This window comes from Harpia harpyja, chromosome Z, assembly GCF_026419915.1.
Source record: "Harpia harpyja isolate bHarHar1 chromosome Z, bHarHar1 primary haplotype, whole genome shotgun sequence".
Lineage (NCBI taxonomy): Eukaryota > Metazoa > Chordata > Aves > Accipitriformes > Accipitridae > Harpia > Harpia harpyja.
In genome coordinates, this window is record NC_068969.1 from 20,441,939 (window position 1) to 20,457,754 (window position 15,816).

Below are 15,816 nucleotides of genomic sequence, written 5' to 3' on the forward strand. Positions count from 1 at the left end.
CCGAACTCATCCCAAGCGAGAGGACGTTGGCCCCAGGTCCCCTCCCAGGGTGCGGAGAGGACACGTTTGCATCTGCCGGCAGCGATGGACTCGGGGGAGCCTGCCCACGGGCGTACCTGCACCCCTCGCTACTAAGCCAGCCATAAATCTCACCCGCTTACCTTCACCCCCCAATAATACACCCAGCACCTTCCAGCAGACCCATTTTGTGGAGGCACTGGAGGATTCAGACATCCAGCGCTCACGTAGGAACCTGCAAGCGTCCATGGCAGCTGTCCCCGAGGAGGACCACGGGCAGTTTAGGCACCGGTGACAGGGCTCGGCCTCAGGTCCCCTCGCCCCACAGACACAGCTGCCAGGAGACCTGGGGCTGGTGGGTCCCATTGCATCAATCATCCCCTTCGCAAGGTTCTGCCGCTTTTACGCACGGCTTTCCTTCTCATTTAGCGTACACAGTGAAACGGGTTAAAACCTAAACCTATTTATAATAATTATTCTGGAGGTTGTCTGCAGATAACGTAGAAAATAACACTGGATTTGGAAAAAAAAATCCCTTTTAGCTTTAATTAAAGCATTTCAAAGCCACTAGAAGGTTATTTACAGGGTGTGTAAATGTAACTGGAGGGGAGGCAGAGTCAAGGGAGTTCAAAGGGTGTCTGTGAAAAGAAAAAACCCACTGTGTTATTGACACCGCTTCCTGCTTTCTCACACTCAACAACCTTCTTAAAACAAACTAGAGGAAACAACAGCAACAACAACAAAAAAAAAAAGCTACTGAGAGCTGTTTGAGATTAAATAATACTTTTTGACAGCTGGTAGGAAAAGGCCTGGTCCTGCATTCATGCTTACAATAGCGTGCTGCTCCATACCCTTATTTGCATTGTAGAAGCATCCGAAAGCCCAGAGGGAGCCATGGGTCAGGGCTGGCAGGGGGACAGGGACGGCAAGGGGACGGGGACGGCAAGGGGACGGTACCTGTGGGAAGAGCTGAGCCCTGACCTGCAGCATCAACGGGCTGGGGTGACAGCAAGGAGCTCCCACGAGGTTCTCCCTTGCACCGTAATCCTCCGGCATCACCTATGGCTCATGCCTGGGCGATTTTTGTAGGACAAGTGGGTTTCGTTCCCTCAGACTGAGGTCACCAGTCTCCATCTCGTAAGGACCCCAACTATTTTGAGATGCAGCTCTGGCCCCCCTGCCACAGTCGCTGCCACCGGACTTTGGTGGGAGACGGCACCAGCTGCTGGGCGCTGCCCATGCAGACTCAGATCGGGACACCTGGGGGTTTTTCTGACAGAAACATGGCTTTAGGCAAAAATAAAAATCATGCAATGCCCTCGTTTCCTCAGGGCTTTGGAGCATCCATAGGCTGAACAGGGCTAAGAGGGAGGCTGAGGTCTGCCCTGCAGCTCCCAACTTCTCCAAGGAGCAACAGCATCTTCCAGCTCCTGCTCCCTGGCCATGCCCGGCCCTCAGGAAAGCCACCCCCATGCACCTACAGAAAACCCTCAGAGTTTTCCTTCAGCAGGCTCACCTGCAAATCCATCCATAGCATTCTCCTTGCAGATTCTTTCCAAACCCAGCATCTCACCCCTTTCTTCTGGCCTGTCTGGGGAATGGCCCCTTTCTCCTGCAGTGCCCAGTATAGACAGTCCTCCCCAGGCTTGGGTTTCCCATTCAACCCTCCTTAGCATCCCCACCCCACTGCCCCTGCAAGTATCGGGCACATTCGTCAGACATGAAGTGATACATATATTCCAACCCATTCATTTCCCCATGAAAGAACAACAATAAGCAGCACAGGATTAAAAACTGCTAAAGCAAGTCACACACGGCACCTTATAGAAGATGAACTGCCTGCCCTCCACTCTCCCCAAAAGGCAATGAAGCAGCAATTAAGGATGTGCAATTTTGCCATATTAACTCTGAGATTTCGTGCATTACAGAAGCCATCAGCAAGCAAGGAGGAGCGACAACAAGCACGAGCTGGCTGGGCATCTCCTGCTCAGAGCAGCAGAAGAAACTACAGCTTCTGGAGGTCTTTGCACATGCAGAGAAGCCACTCTGCAGATAGTCCCACAGACTGGCAATCGCACTTCTGCATCAGGACCTCTCCTGTAATTGCAGCTCATTAGATGTGCACACAGTGGTCTTTAGTAGTTCAAAAATGTGATGGAAAAGAAAAAAAAAACCTGGCAGGTGGCTTGAAAACTGAGAGAACATGCACTAAGAAAAGTCTGCAAATGCATGAGCATATTAGAGGTGTGTATTTGGCTGGCAAGAAGCCTGCATGGGGTTGTAAGAAATGTTCTCCATCCTAGCAGTAAGAAAAAAAACCCCTGAAAAGTGATAGAGGAGGAAGAGACAGTTAAATTCCTTGCAAGAACCAGGGTGGGGAGCGGGGCACACTTGGATAAGGACACAGGATTACATCCCACCTGTTCATCCAGCTCCAAGAGGGAATCAGAGGCAGGTGCCCCCTCTGTATCCCGAGCTCCCACCTGGAAACCTGCACTAGTCCTCCAGAGGTGACCTTCCTGCTTCAAGCAATTTGCACCGAGTGTTAATAAAGCTGAGGGGATTTGAAGCACGGGTTAGGAAAGCTTCACAAACACCTACCCTTTAAAATGCTTTCTCTTCTTCATCTTTTGCTATTCCCTTTAAAAAAAAAAAAAAATCAAAATACATTACACATTAGATTACTAAATGAACAGAAAGCCTCAGGGCCTGGGAGCCCATATTCCAAATGATGAAATCACAGCCACCAAGGCCGGCCAGGACCAGTCTGTTAGCCCCAGGCTTTCCTAACGAGCGCTAACAACACTGCCAGGGTATACAACAGCAGCTGAGTTTTGGGGCTGGATCTCAGGCCCCCATCTTGCACGGTTTGGGGAAGAGGTATCTTTGAGTGGTGGGGGAGGAGAGTTTGCAATGCGTTTTACCGAGCAGTGCGGCTCGGAGATGAGCGATGCTGGGTGGAAACAACAGGCTACAAAGGTGCTTTCCTATTTTAAAGAATCAGCATGCTGCAGGAAAGCCATGGGTTCAGCTGGCTACTTCCCTTCTGTTTCAGGAGAGCCAGCCAGTGTATCGGATATTCATTCATTTGGGGCTAACTATCTTTTCCATTTCTGAACAGCTTCAATTTTCTTGGTGTCTCGGGGAATGGTTTATGAGGAAATAGAGCCTTGAGGGCAGACAGATGGAGAAAAATCTCCCTTCTCACCAAATTGATCACTATAATCTTTCATCTGCTCAGCGCAGACCCGGGCTGCCGGCATTCAGAGGTGCCACAGCTCTACTGGCGGAGCAGCCCGTCCGGCTGCGTGGTGCCTGCCGGTGCCGCTCGCTGCTTCCCCAGACCGAGACCCGGGAGGAGGATGGACGGCACAAACCCAAACCATTTCACGTGACGGAAAGAAGAGGAAAGGAGATTGGGGGGGGGGGGGGGGGGTGTCAGATCCAAGGTCCCGCTCCGGTGCTGAGCAGCCTCAGGGCTTGCCCACAGACATGACTCGCACCGATTTAATTGCTGCCCTTGCCCCCTCTCTCTGCTGTCCTGTGGCATAAAGGAACTTCACGTCACTACTGCTAATAATGAGGAAGAGAAACCTGCCGTCCTTATTACGAAACGTTTGTATAGCAATATATCCATACCGTGGGCTGTAACCAAAACTGTAATGGCAGCAGCAGCGAGACACTGTGGGATCTCCAGTGTTGGCGGAGCTCAAGAATGGGTTAAATAAACAGCTGCTGGGAATGATTTTGACACAGATCTACCTGCTTGAGGGCAGGAAAATGGACCTCGCAAGCTCTGTTCCCTTCCCCTGTTTCCTGGTGCAATGACTTTATGGGTACAGTTTTCCCTCCCCGGTCCTGGAAAGTTCTGGGGATGATGAAAGTGTGACCAGCTCAAGCCAGCCACTGATGCACCAGTGCTAGAAACCATCTTCCCTCAAAGAGCAACCTTGGTTAGCTGGCACTGAGCAAAATAAATACGTAGAAAGGAACACACAAGGACAATCATGGGACACAAAATTTGACCAGGTCTGTAGGGAAGGCAGCTGAGCTTATAGATACCAGCCTCCACGTGACATAGTTCAAGTGCCTGCACCAAGATGCTCCAGGTGGAGCCGAGGTGACTCTTTTGACCGTCACTTTTCTGGTCCTGAGACAGTTTCTCAATCCTCCTCCTCTTCCCCCGGGGCTCACTTTTCACTTCCAGGCTGTCCGAGCTGCAGCCAGCTACCCCCCGGCGACCAGCGTGACAGGACATTTGCCCAGCCACGGGGAGGTTTCTCGCCAGGGTCCCCATCAGCAGAAGTTAATACAGACCTGGGGCGAACGTATTCGTAGGAGACCTGTCGGGTGACACAGGCTCTGAGCAAACACCCAGCGGAGCCGTCCCGCCAGCTCGTCCCCCCCATGCCCTTCTCTCCTTTGGCTTGAGTCACTCCCATGACTCTCAATTAACATTTAAGGTTTCACTGAATAGCCGGCTGATTTATTTTCTTTCTCGGTCCAGTAATTTATGGAAATATATTCTTAAAAATCAACCAAAATGCACTTTACTAATAGATGGGCCGTTCTCTGACATTTCGCAGAGTAAATGAGCATTTGTGCCCAGTGGCATGTTATCCCATGACTGAACCCCTATAAAGGGCTTCAAAAATATCTATTAGCCAAGCTCATTAGTTTAAATATCATTAAAATAAATTATATTTCTCTACACATAGGCCTCAAAGTGAATACTACTCTCAGTGGTTACAGGTCAAACATTCATTTACTCTAAGGACTCTTTGCGCTGAAAATAGAAAGGGTGTTAAAATTAGTTTACACAACTGCAGCAGTACAGAAGAGTCCTGGTACAGAAATGGATCTGCCCATGCCTCATTACTCAGTTTAAAAGCATTAGTGTTGAATATGCAGAATTTATGACAGATTTTCTTTTCCGTAAGAGCCAACTTTGAAGTTTCCTGCTGGTTCTGCGAACATTAAAAAGATCTTTACTTTAATTGTACTGCTTTTTAGATTTATTCATGTATCCATTTAACCTGAGACCCATTTTAAGGGAATACTTTAAGGTGGATTTGACGTAGCTCAATTTCTCGCGTTTCTGGTTTCAGTTTGGGGGGGGGGAGGCTGGTTTGTTTGTTTTTCCATTGCTCACGCCAAAAAAATGAAACAAAAGTAGCCCCATCTCCATACAAACTGCACAGACTCAATTAGGCTGATTTAAACCACTCCCCATTCCCCAGGACTGATTTACTGCCCTCTGCTAAGCCGCTGTGCCGCTGCCGCAGAGGAACTCCTCGCACGTCCCGCTGTGCTCCAACGCTCCTCCGTCTCCATCGGCAGCTTTCCCTCGTGGTCCTGCTGCTCGTCCCAGCCCTTGCCCCGAGCCAGGACACGGCGACAGGCTCCCTGGTGGCCCGCCAAGTTGCCCTCCTCGTACAACGAAGGGCACAAACGAGGCACGTGCGTATGGGGATACCTGGAGACGGTAACAGCAACAGGCGATGTACTTTCAAACCAGAGCCTGCATAACTGCACTGCCTACCTGACTGCTTAACCCATAAACCAGTTATTTTTGAACAGCAGAGATGTGGCTGTTGATTTATGTTTTCATTGTTGTTGGCTTTGCTGAGGCCGGGCTGCCAAAAGGGAGCATCTCCTTCTCTTTCTTGTCGTACCTCACCAACAAAGTTGTTTCCAAAACTCTGAATAGTTGCATTTTTGTTGGAATATGGAAGTTAATAGGATGCAGTTAATAGGATTAATAGGATCTCTAATGATGTAACTGAGGTGCGTGTGGTTGCACAGAGGTCACACAACCCTTGCTCTGCTCTATTCGACCCCTCTACTATGGGTGATACAAGGGAGAGGAAATCTAGGGTGGTTCCAACGTCCCTGCACCGAATTTGCAGAACTAATAGTTACCGATGAATAATAGTGTCAAGGCAGAGTGCACACGGCAACCCACAAAGTGATTTTCACAGCCCTGTCCCAGCAGGCCCCTAACAGTCTGAAGCAATGAGGACCTTCGGCCAGGTGTTTTCTATGTCTCGAAAGAAATCCCTCCCAAAATGCCACACTAACCGAAGCGGGCAGTTATACCTCCAGCAGGTATCTGCACACCAGACCTGCAGCTGCTGTAATGCAAATTAGACAGCAGGCAGTTCTGAAGTCTGGATCTCAGTCATCTCTGGAGTGAAAAAGTACATGTTATTACAAAAGCAATTTGTATGTTGCTATTCTCAAAGCATCACACGAGTTGTACTTTCCTTGTTAGCAGCACCTTGAGAACATTACTGCCAATGGAACAGAAATCCAGCATTAAGGTCCCCCTGTTAGGGCTATGACAGATTGCAGGGAGAAACAATGCGGTGATTGAGGACCTGGACTAATCACACCAATTGATATAAATTACCATGTCAGCTATACCGTTGCCGCAGTCTGCAGGTTTACACCTCATTAAGCTTCCAAGTGCCAAATGAATCAACAGGGTTCAGCAGAACCATTCTTAATTAATTGTTGTAGCAACAGGGAAAAAGTAACTGAAGAAGAGAATCAGAACTCGCAGTGAACACGGGCGGGTTTGCACAAACTGAAACTGCTTTTCCGATTTAGCATTTGAGATTAAAGACGCCCACATACTAATCTCAGCCAGCAAATAACTGCCAGGGGCTGCTTTTGGACTAGGGTGGAGTGAAAATATAGGCTGGCTACTTGGAAAAGTTTTTTGTCGAGTTCTTCGGTTTGTTTTGCATAGCTCTTCAGGCCTCAACGTTTTGGTGCCTGTGAAATCTCCCGGATTCGATTTCCCACCCCACCTGCAGCGGGCAGAGGCCACTGCTGGGCACCTGGGCATCTCTTGGAGCCGAGGGAAAATTGCAGTTCAGCAGCTTATTTTTAAGTTTAAGCCAAACGCCTCCATTTTTTCCTATGTTCCCCAAAGCAAGATGCAAAACTTAACGGTGAGGGAGGAGGCCAGGAAAGCTGTGGTCTCACCTCTGGCAGAGCTCCCAGCCTCTTGCTCTACTGAATCTGCCGTGCCAGGCTGCTGTAAGGACAGAGGTCAAGCTCGGGGGACAAAACATCAGCAGCCACAACTGAGTTTGAAAAGCAAAGGACTCTCCTGTCCCTCACCCGGGCTCGATGCCCTTGTCCTCGCAGGTGGCTCTCCTCCACCACTCGGCAGAAAGTCTCGTCAAAGCCTGGAAGACCTGGAGCTCAGGGCACGCTGCGGTAAACACCAGCAAAGCCCGCGGGACTGCAGCATCTCCAGCCAGCCTCCGCAGACGCTTTGCTTCGACACCTTTTTGTTGCATCTTTAGGATGGATTAAACACAGCCCCTGTGCTCCATCCCAGGCGGCAAACCCGCGCTGTGCCTGCTGCCACGCCAGCTCGCACAGCCCCGCAGCTGGGGTGCTCTCCCGAGCAGGAGCAATGTCTCCAGACCGTCAGTCCGGGCTGGCAGCAGGCAGCAGATTTGGGTGCAGGCAACAGGCAGGCAGCTGGGCAGCATCCAGCTCACCAGAGTAGGGTTACACCATCACACCAGCATGCTCATGGACCAAATCCAGCCGGGACTCCCGCGTGCACAGCTCACGCTCTCCAGGGGAGTTTTGTCTCTCTTCTGCTGGCGTGCATTACACCAGCTCGAAATCTCCCTGGCGTTCACATCTGCTTACCGCGCAGCTTGTAATTGCTTGTGTAATGCGATGGTCAGTTTAGCGCTCAAACCACATTTCCAGCGTTGAATGTCTACAGGTACTTACGTTTTCCCCATCGCTGTCAGTCATCCAGCCCATTTTCCCTAATCTATAAAACATCCATCTCATATTTATATCACAGTGGGGCTTTGACAGCTACAGCTTGTAGCTGTCACTGTTCTCCAGCTTTCAGGCCAAGTTACACTAGATCATCCAGTCACTCTATAGCATCGATTAACCTGTAATTTAAGTAATTTGTAAGTAAAATGTAAGTTTAAGACAAAAACAGATTATGAACACAGATTTCACCTCTTTCATGCTTTTAACTGGGGAGCACCACTGCGTGGCAGGGATGTGTTACTATTCCCATTTTAAGGGAAGCGGGGTGCCAGGAGCATAAGGGAGGTGCCCGTGGTTACTCAAGAAAACAGCAGCAGAGTAATGAGCCAAAATTACCTGTCGTCCATCCCGCATCCTCCTCCTCAACCCCTTTTTTTTCTTCTTTTGTGCCTGGGGTTGGATCCAGTGGAAATATCTGGCCAATTTCAGGGAACTCAGGGCTGTATTAAAATAACATTAGCAGCCAGGAAAACCCGATGCTGCAACTCTAGACCTTTTTGCGGGGCCTGGTTAGGTCAGAGGCCCCCGGGGAAGGCAGACGTCGATCCCCGAACTGAGGCAACACGCTCGCAGCTTGGTGCTGCCAGCGCAACGCCTCCTGCATTCCCATGTGCGCGAACACGTGCGTCAGGGTCTGTATCACATTATCAATGAAAATATCTTCCCATGACTTGCCAAAAATCCAAGAAATTCTTTTAAAAGACTGGTCTGGGACTTCACCCGCGTCCTCGGATTCATTTGAATCGTACCTCCTACCAACCTAATACATTGTTATTTACTTTGTCTTTTCCCCATATAAATCTATACAAAATTAATAAAGCTGACCATTCGTAAACAAGAATGACCTTAAACAATATTTCTAAGCCTCAGAATTCCTGTTCTAGTAACTATGAGAATAAAAAAAAAAAAAAAAAATTGCAGTTTGGTTTTGATAAAGTTTGGGCCAAAAATATTTATTTACATTATAGATATTTTGTTCTCTTACATTTATTACTGCAATTAATGCAATAACATTTCCAGATTTGTTTTATTTTAAGGGATTTAAGGTGCAAATTGGAGGATTAGCAATCCAAACAGAATAGCAGGAACAGAAATAGGTTTCCAAGCCCATTTATAAACGGCTAATTGCCAAAGAGTCTCCCTTAACAGCGTTCTGCGGCAAAACAAGCGAGGAGCCCAACACTGGAAGGCAGGTTCTTGTGTGGAAAGTCACTTCACACCTCAATTACAGCTTCTGCCAGCCACTTCAGATCTGAAGTATGATGTTTTCTCTAGTGAGAGGATACCATTAGTGCAAGGAGCAGTTAGCACTGAGGCTGCGAACCGTGCAGCACCCAGGGAAATCACCTCGCAGGGGGAACTCCTTAGACTTTTGGTTTTAGCCACTTTGAAAAGCAAATTGATTAACACACACACACACACTTGTGCGTGTGCACACACATGCTTCCTTTGCCGCCTGTGCTAGATATTCATTGAGACTCAATCAGCTTTGCAGTTAGTAAGAAAAGTGTGATTTCAGGCTTTTCATTAGGGTCATTAAGAGCATGGTATTAAGGTTCCACAAGCTTATTGTTTCAACAATATAGAACAGGTTCAGGAAAGACATATCACTGTAATTATTCATAACTCAAATCCTTAAGGATCTGAGAGCATAATCACGTTAACATCAGTATCTTCTTGGAATAAAGATTTTTCCCAATTTTTACACAGTACTACTCCACTTACTCTCAGAGACCCTACATACCCTCCATCACCGTGACCGATGAAGTCTGCTGTCGGCTATCTGAAGACAAAAGGGAACTTTCTGCCGGCGCCCCAGACGAAATCCTTGCCTAATACTTCGGACCACAGAGGAATGACTGGAGCGCTGCCAGGCACCTCGGTTTAGTTTCATAGCTCTCGTAGATGATCCTCACAACTCTGACTTTGATACAGCCTGCTGTGTCACCACGGATGAAGCCGTGATCCTTCCCACAGCGAGCTCCCAGGCACAGCAACGTTTCTGCTCCTGCCCCTTCGCCTCTGCCATTTCCCAAAGCAGCAGGCACGGCGTTGCTTTGCAGGCCTGAGCAGGGCACAGGTACCACAGAGTCTGGAAGAAAAGCATATTAAGTGTTATAACTTACACCAGGTCTCAGGGAGAGGTAATTTCAGCTCATTCCTTTACCCCAGCTATAGGGACCAGGCACAAACAGACCGGTCACGCAGGACAAGGGAAGGTGATTGGAAGGATGGACCAAAAATCTCAACTTTCTATTGCACTCTTGGTTATGGGATCATTTCAGACAATTTAATTCCTAAATTAATGACAACACTAGCAACTCCTGAGTAATCTGCCAGGTACAGCAAAGTTAGGATATATCACATGAACACAACCAAACCTGCACAGATGCACGCTGTGCGTAACTCCTCGCAGCACTGTTCCAAAGCGCAGAGGCACACACAAAAGTGCTAAGGCAATTTAAAACACAAAAGGATACACACCGCGACTTTAACTTTGATAGTCTTCCCCTTTCCAAGTGCATTATTCCCAGGACATTACGGTCCCTGCGCATCACTCGTTACGATGGCACGCAACACATTCTAGCCATTTTTTATTCCTCAGATATTTTCCAGTCAGACGAACAGACAAACTGATCTGATGAGTTACCCGCTTCCAGTTGTTAGCAGCCTAGCAGAAATCAGCAGGAGAGTGAGCAACACGTTACTCTATTGCCGCTATTGATCCACCAGCGATCCTGAGAGTGTGAAAGGGAGAAGCAGCTGTGGAGGCATTAAGCTACTTGTCCAGGACAGCAAACACTGAAAAGCAATGACAGCTCATCCCAGGGCTCTGCCTGGCACTCCCCGCTCCGGCTCTGATAGTCCTGAGCAACTTCTTCCTAAATCCACAGTACAAAGTATTGCACTTGCTTTTTAGAATATCATCACTGACACCCAGATTTGCAGGCTCAGATGCTTTGACCTTGTCTGCTTTTACACTTGTACATTCAGATTTTAAAATTAATCATCTAATTCCAGATAACTGCTTTTAAATTTGGCCGAATGGGGCATGAATCTTGCTGAATGAGAAATGCAGGTCCCTATAGTGAAATAGATTAAGCACTGCTACACTCCCCATTTTGTTTCAAGACTTCAGTTGCAATTGCCTGCTCTAATTTGAGATGGGAAGTCTCGCTATAGGGTAATTAAGCACGCAAGGAGCTCGGGAGAGCTGCCTGCCAGCACCTGGCAGTGGGATTCCCCTTCCAGAGGCACCTGCACTAAATGGTAATTCCTTCCCTCCATTTCCCACTTCACTCCCTGATGCTTCTCCCGGCAGCTCGGAGGAACAGATGGAGCAATCACCCTCCTCCTCTCCACAGAACGGACCCCTGCTGCTACCCAGCGCCTTATGCAGTTGTAATACACATAATTAGGCAAATCAATGGACAATGCAGCATATTAGAGAAGGAGGAGTTACATCAAGGCAAAACATGAATCCTAATTTATTTACCGCAGGAAATGGGATATTTCTGCATAATTGCCAAAAATTGCGGACACGAGACGAAAAGTAATTACAGCCCTGGCAAGTAGGGTGCTGCAATCAGGTCACTACCTGGACTGTTTGGAGTACAGCTGAGGGGAGTTTGTTCTCATCTTGATATGCAGTTGATTTATGCCTTAAACATCTCATTACCATTTATGAGTTATACTCCCAAATCTCTCACACATCCATAATCAGAGAACGATGCTTACTGCCATTCACCCTCCCACTGACTCCAGACAGAAAAGCACAACTGAAGGTTGCAAAATCCTTGTTGCCAGCAGCAGCCCTCCCTGCCCTTCATGGAAAGCCAAAGCTTGCATGGCAGAGGCCAAGCACACACAGCTGCTGTCTCCTGACAAAACCGGCTGCTGAACTTTCTCCTCCCGTCGCTCCCCAGGCACGGTTTTGTTTAAGGTCAATGCTGGCTCCGTCCTCCCTGCCCAGCAGCTTCTCTCCCTTCCTTCTTCAGCCCCTGCAGCTCCCACCCTGCGAAAGGCAGGAGATGGTGCGCTCTCACCATATCCCAGTGGCAGAACAGAGGCATGGGAAATAAAATATATCGACCTAAAGAGCAGGCGTGCTGCCGGCAAGTGCCCTGCGAACAGGCGAGGTGATGAGGGGAAGGATGTACGGAGATGGGACCTCCAAGAGCAAGGGGGGTTCTGCGCTGGAAGCGGGGTCGTGCACAGAGAAGAATGGTGCAAGCCAAATCACTGATGAGAGCGAGAGAGGCTATTACATTTCTGGGCTCTTCAGAGGTGATCTGCCTGCCAAGAGGAACCACCAGGGATCTGTGTCCAGTGCTAGAAACAGTCTTGCACACGCACAGTGGGTTTTATCCTGGTTTACTGACTCGGAGCAAGGCTATGCTCAGGGATCGCCTGAGAACAGGACCTTTCCAGAAGACAACCACCAAAGCATTGTTCAAGTGGTGATGAGACCTCAGAGATCCCCCTGAGCAGAGGGCTAAGAGGTCTGTTTTACAGAGGTATAGATACACAGTAGAACAGAGAGCCAAGCCTTCAGACACAACCTTTTGTTTTTTGTTTTTTTGTTTTTTTTTAAGAGGTTTCTGGTATCTAATTTTGGCCAGGTTTGCCTAATTTTCAGGGATTTAGAGGAGCAGTGATTCCACCTGGTGTAGGTGAGAACCACAGCTCCCATAGCACCAACGGCCTTGAGTCAGACACTCAGATACTGATACACAGAAAGATATTTAAGAATACATCAGGAATTGTAGATTTTAGCCTCTTGGCCTTGCTCAGCCCAAGTCAGTAGCAGAGGAAGAAGTCTCCGCTATCAGATTTGAGCTTTATTCCTTTTTACTATATTTCTGCATTCCTTTTCCAAAGTCTGGATCTTCCCGAGTCAGGCCCAGTACCTCTGAGAAACCAGGGAAAATGATTTGCAAAGTCACTCAGGACATCAACAGCGAAGAGAGGGACTGGCCACTGAGCTCCTAGGGTTACTGGTTAGTGAGGTTACCACCTGGCTGACCTTGCTAGTTTATAAACCTGAAACTTTCTGTTCTTTTCCATGCTAATCACTAACCAGCACTACCTGACTAAAGGAAGCTTCTCCCACAGAAATGACCGGCTGTCAGGTCAGAGCTGTCCTTCATGGAGCTCTGCCAACATCTTAATCCTCACCTAAGGGACATAGCTTTAGTTCTTGTTCTCAAGCATCCTCCAAAATGCCACCAACTGCGCTCAATTGCATTGTGGCTTCTGAGTATGAGAAAAGGTTTAATGAAATGCAAACCAACATTACCAAACACATTTCATATACAATCTAAGTCAGGTCTCCAAATGCAGTACTTGTGAAAATGGTACTGTTGCTTCTCCAAAACCTAAGAATATAAAAATAGTATGATTTATGGGTACCACAATACTACATACCCAAATTTATTGTGTCAGTGCAAAATCATGCCTCACACATGCCCACATAACCACAGGCTGCAGCCCACTTACCACTAAAAAGGAGAGAAACAGATCCACGACAGGCTCAGAAAATACTTTAAAATTAGTGACTTGCAAAGACAATTGACACCAATACCATTTGTTTGTATGCTATAAAGGTGTAAATATCATCCACTGCTGAAACATTTAAGAAAAGTCTGCAAGTTCACTTCAGACATTTCCCTGGGTGCTGCACCCTGCTCACCGTAGAGATCCCCGGGGTGGGGGTACTGTATTTGCTCTGCATGTAAACGCTCAAGTACGACCATAGCAATTCCATATTCATTTTGTTCTCCCAGCTTATCTTCTCGCAGCTCTGGAGTGCATTCTTCCTTATCTTGGAGACAAATGGCCTCCATGGAGAGCTCTAAACAGCAGAGCTATTTATCTGTTTGACATGTGTTTCCCTGTTTGTTTTCTCCAGCCTTGAGACAGTCAGCTTAGGCTTTGACAATATTCAGCTGTGTCAACGGCAGAGGGTTGCCTGGCCCCTTCACTCCAGTGCTATGAATCAATTTCTTTGCCATGTTTGTCATTTACTGTAGTAAATCAAGTCTAATCGATGCTTTCTTCTTTCGATATAGAGCAAGGCCTTTACAAAACTTTTCAGAAAGCTGGCTGGAATTAAAAAAAGATGGGGGTGGGGAGAGAAATCAATCATTTAATCAATTCAGCACCGATTTTTTCTTTTGGGAAAGAAATGAAAAGGTGGCAATGTCCTATGGGTGACACTGTCCCCATGGGCAAGGACAAAAAAAAAAGTTTTCTCTACTGATTGTTTCCAGTATTTCACCTGTTGCTTTTAACACCTTATTCTTAAAGCACTACGTGAACATGTGTCTCCCTGTCTAACATGACTGCATCTCCTTTCAGAGCCAAATCCTGAATGCAAAGGACTCCCCCCTCCACACACACCCACCGTGTTGCCCCCGTAGTCCTGCCAAGCAGCAGAGCCAAGGCTTGAGAGCACCAGATTTGCCTTTGTTCTCATTTACCAAGGCTCTGTTACACTCAGGCAGCTCAAGACAGCAGGGCTAGCACATATGCACAACGAGGGCCTGCAGATCCCTCTCCTGCTATCCCTGGCAAGAGCAGCACTCCAGGCAGCAGCCAGGATGGAGAACAGACTCTCCCGGGGCCTCAGGCAAGAATCCAGGCTGCTGCCATTCTCCTCCTCGGGAAGATCAGCTTTCTGCAAGGACAGCTCACAAACATCTCTGCAAAGATGTGGGGCTGGAAACGAGACCTTACCTTCGCTTGGGTCTGGGTAAGAACGGAGGTCGGTGCTGTCCCAACAAGAGTCTACTGTGGCAGGGAAGTGTCAGGATGTTAACCAGAGCCATTTTCCCACGACCACCTTAGTCGACTTCAGGGGAGCTCTGCACCACTCCCACAAAATAAGGTCATGACAAAATGCTCTACTTAGCCTAAATCTCTGATACAAAGTTAACCGATTAATGGCAAGACATTGAACAAATTATATTTCTAACTCCATTTAATCTCTCCCCCAGAACACTCTGCACATCTCAGACAACCGCTTTCCCCTCCTCCAGCAAAATGCCACAGCTCTTCCCCTCTCAGGCTTAGCTCATATTCAAACTTATTTTCAGTAGGGATTTTGTCCAGACACTGCAGTTCTTTTCTCTTCTGACTGATTATGATGATGAGCAACAAATGCCTTAAAACAAAGTATTGGCTGTGCTACAAATAAGCTTGGGTGGATGGGAGGGGAGGGCACTAGAAACAAGGAGAATTTTAAAACCAACAAAATGGACTACAAATGTATTGAGTTCCTCATATATCAACCAATTTCCAGCCTGGAAAACCTGCATAAGAACAATTCCTATGGATTCATCCAAATAGCTCCTCTACATAAATTTGACTCCTTATAGGAGTTCACTCACTTCTTTCAGAACCCACAGCAGCTTATAGGATTGAGGGGTCGGGGGGGGGGGGGTGGGGTTTAGGGTTTTTTGTTTTTCCCAAGTGTTTGTGGTTCATGGACTCGGCAATCCTCAGTTTTGGCTAAACAAGGTTACAGAGCTCCACTTTTCTAAAAGAAGCATCTCCGTGTTCTTTTTGGAGAAGCAAGGCTTCTCTTTCATACAGACATTGCTCATCCTGAGCACTCTGGGTGTGCTGGATAATGCAGCCACATGTGAAATTTTATCACCCAATGTGGAAAAAACTTCTCACCCCACCACTACAAAGGTCACATAAATTTGCTATCAATATATAACAGTCACAATTCGTTATCAGCTCCACAACCAGTAAACATAAGAGTTTTGCAAAAAGGCAATGATGAACATCAACATTGGACAAAAAGGGGAAGAAACGTGGGAACGGGCCTCAGGGTACAGCGCACCACAGCACATTTCCCCAAGTGCAGACGTGCAGAGGAACAGCAGGACAGAAGCAGAAGGAACAACAGCACACCGCAGACCTGCGGGAAGTGAGCAGGCACTAGTATGTTCTCAGAGGCAGAAACAGAGC